Here is a 3944-nt window from a genome sequence, read left to right as displayed (position 1 = left end):
GATTTAAAGAAATTCAGATATATAAAAAGTAAAATAAAATTCTATGACTATTATTAGTAAAAAAATTTAATACTATAATTAGAAAATTTAATGATATTTTACCTTTTAAAATATTTTTTATATTTTTATCTATAATATTCTATCTTATATGAAATTAAACAAAAGGGTATAAATAATTGGTTGACTTTGTTATTAAGAAAAGCAAAGTTAAATAAAGGGTAAAGATTATGAGAAGGATATCTTTTGTTAAAATAAACACCAGATTAAGTTAGTCAAACAGAACCTCAACCCAGCGCATCAGGACCCACCATTTTAAATTGTTCCGATTACTTTTACATCATTGCCAAAAAGACCAATCGAGACGGTGGGCCTCCACCGTACGTTCCATAGACTCCTCAGGTAGTCATGCCCAAGAAAGTCCAGTTGGTGGCCGACAACTCAACTGTACCTACATCCACGCTCCATATTCGATCAAGGGGCTGACGGTCCAGGCACAAACATAGACCTCACGCCCAGATGTCAGTTTCCCACAAAAAAAAAAAAAAAAAAAAAACCATCTTTTTCGGAGAGCTTTAAAGAGAGGAAAGCAATGAAATGACCTTGTGTGAATGATCGTTTTCCTTGGAAGATTTGGCATCTCCTTTTTGAAAATTGAGTGTGATCTGGGGCATCTTGTTTTCATTTTCGTTTTGGGTTTGTATTTTTCTTGTACTGGAAAGATTACAGGAATTTGAGATCTTTCCCCCTTTACCAAACAGCTAATCAATCATTTTCCGTCCTCTCAAAACGCTGTTCCATATCCAAAGAATATATAAGGTGAGGACATGCTATCCAAATTACAATATTGCGAGAATATTAACGTTAATAGATATTGCTCCCCCCATGATTTTTTACGTTGGTTAGGCGGTCCATATCCTCTCATGGAGGCGCGTTTGATTCCTGAGAAGCGGTGGGAAAATAAGAAAAAATTTAGAATCTTGAAAATGATACTGCAACTAGGATTCCAATTGTTTGTTTCATTGCCTTCGTTGTCTCCAAATTGAAACGGAAATCACTCTTGTCTGCTTCTGGAGTCACCGAGGTATGAAAAGCTTGCGATTCAATTCTCAAATCTAAAGCGAAAGTATTTTAAGATTTGATGGAACCACCGAATCCTATTAATAGTTATAAAAACAAGGGTTTGTTTGACACTTTTTTTGTTTTTTCTTAAATATTTTTAAGTTGAATTTTTAAAAATTATTTAAATAAATTATATTGACAAAATATTATGGAATGATTTTATTTAATCTCTAATTAATAGGATCAATTTTTAAAATTTTGAATTATTTTAAAATTTTATTAAGCTCATTATATTATTAGAGCCTTATAGAATTTTTTTTATTTAATCTTCAATTAATTGGATCAATTTTTCAAGTTTAAAATTTTATTAAACTTATTACTAAATTCAATATAAATTTTCATATGATTTGATGTTCATCTCTCTACTGAAAAAACTTATTATAGAAATATAATTATGTGCAAAAATTAAATAATAGTCATTATGAATCATATCTATAAGTTTATAGTATTAATTATATTGTTGTTTGAGTTTTAAATTATTTTAAAAAATTATTATATTTATTAATGAATTCAATTAATTAAATCTTGATTAATTTAAAATATATTTGTCTAGTAAATAAATTTTGGAAAATATAGTTCTATCTAAAAGAGAAATAATAGAGTTCATTTAAACCAATTTTTTCCATAAATTTACGATATTAATTAATGATTTTTTATACTCTCTAATGTTATTGATTTTTGTGACTTTTTTAGTACTAATTAAATCAATTTTTAAGTTTTAAATTATTTTTAAAAATAATAAATTTGCATTTCAAGTTTAATTTGATTTGAAATTTATTTGTTTAATGACAATTTTAGAGAAGTTAAAGGTAATCCAGAAAAATAAGTGTAATGATTTTTTATATTGATATTGGGTCATAAATATAAGAAAAAAAATATCATGTTTAATTTTATTTACTTTCTATAGTTGTTTTCTATATTTTTTTTATTTTAAATTTGTGGTGAATACTATTAATGGAAGGAATAAAAGAATAGTCAAACATAGAATGATAGAGATGCAACCAAGCATAGAATGATAAAAATCCTCCTTGATATATATTTTCATAAATCAATTAGTAAGATTTGATTCTCTTCATTTCAAAAATAATATTTAATTTACTTAATTTTAAGATATTTATTATTTCTTTCTTTGTGTAATTCATAATTTATTATTGTATAAATTTCTAAAAAGGAATAATAAAATTTAATTGCTTTCATTAGCATTCTTTATGATTTGATTTCATCTTAGTTTATATTACTCCATCAGAGTTTTTCCTAATTTAGTCTCAATTAAATTAAACACTTAAAATTTTCTTACTATGACAAAATCAAATCGTATCCTTAATTCATAGTTTTAGTATTCTCTAACATTTATTGAGAAAAATCTCGCTTAAGGATAATGAGGGAAATAAAAGAAATCTTCCAATACTAGTTATCTATTGATTGTGATAGTTTATCGCTTCATGAGTTTTTTAATAATGAAAAAAGATGTTTTGAATATGATTTTTTGTGTTAACATAATATATATAAAAAAAAATTGAAAAATATATTGATAACTCCAAATGATGATAATAATGATTTCTTAAAGAATATTTAAAAGACTTCAAAATATATGTGACAAACTTGTCGTGATCAAAAACTAATTTTAGATTAAAACAAAAGTCTGTCATTTTGCATGTAACCTTTAGGTAAAAGTATGTATTTTTCCACTAATTATGTGTATTAAACCATGTTATCGTTTTTTTAAACCTTTCATAGTAGCTTTTGACGAATATAAACAATTATTAATTGTCAACAAGAACGAGAGAAAATGTTTTTAGAGCATGCATTTGTTTTTATTTGAATAACATAGTCATTGTCAAAGTGGTTAATTTTTCACCCTTCCTACATGTTACAATTATAATAATATGATATTTTTATAGGTCTGCCAAGAATATCTTCATCACATCTCAAGACAAAAGCAAGATAATAAGAATCTATTACAATCATTATTTCCATAAATAATCATCAAATATTAGTAAGCTCTAATTCTTTTAATTTAGAAAATAATGATTTTTCTTTAATTTAAGGATATTTATTATTTATTTACTTGAATAATTTACAATATGTTCTCATATAACTTTTGTTGAAAAAAAAACTTTACCCTTTTTTTTGTGAAATTACTAAACTCTTCAAAAAACAACTTTTTTTTTTTTTTTATTATTTGAAAATTATTTTATATTTCACTTTATTTTTAAAATATGAAAATAAAGAACATCAGCTAAACAATATTATGAATTTATAATATTTGTGTTTTGGGTTTTTAAAAACATAAATGTTTTCTAATCATTAGACCTAATAAGATTTAATATTTAAAAAATTTATTTTTAATAAATGATTTCTAATATTTTGTAAAATAAAGTTGAGAAATGTTATTAATATATTTTGATGTTTTAAATATTTTTTAAAAATAACTTTTTCTTATATAATTTTATTTAAAATAGCAATTAGAAAATAAGTAAAAAAATTGAAATATGTTTTTAGAAATTACTTTATTTTATATTTTTAAGAATATATCTATTTTTTGTTATTAAACACATTTTTCTATTTTTTATTTTTAAAAAGAAATAAATATTTTTAAAAACAGCTAAAACGTACCCTATACTTTCTCAATCATGCGTGATAGACTGGACTGGGAATTTGGGCTTTAGGCCTTGGGCCAAGCATTGTAGCATGAAATTCTGGTTCTGGCTGGGTTTGTGGACCGGTCCATGTAACCCTACGGAGGCCTTACCTTAACCCAGACACATGATAATATATAACCAATTTTAATCAAATCACCCTTATAAACTAGGCAATAATGTTTA

The sequence above is a fragment of the Vitis riparia genome, chromosome 1 (genome assembly GCF_004353265.1).
Source record: "Vitis riparia cultivar Riparia Gloire de Montpellier isolate 1030 chromosome 1, EGFV_Vit.rip_1.0, whole genome shotgun sequence".
Lineage (NCBI taxonomy): Eukaryota > Viridiplantae > Streptophyta > Magnoliopsida > Vitales > Vitaceae > Vitis > Vitis riparia.
Note: the sequence above shows the minus strand (reverse complement) of the source record.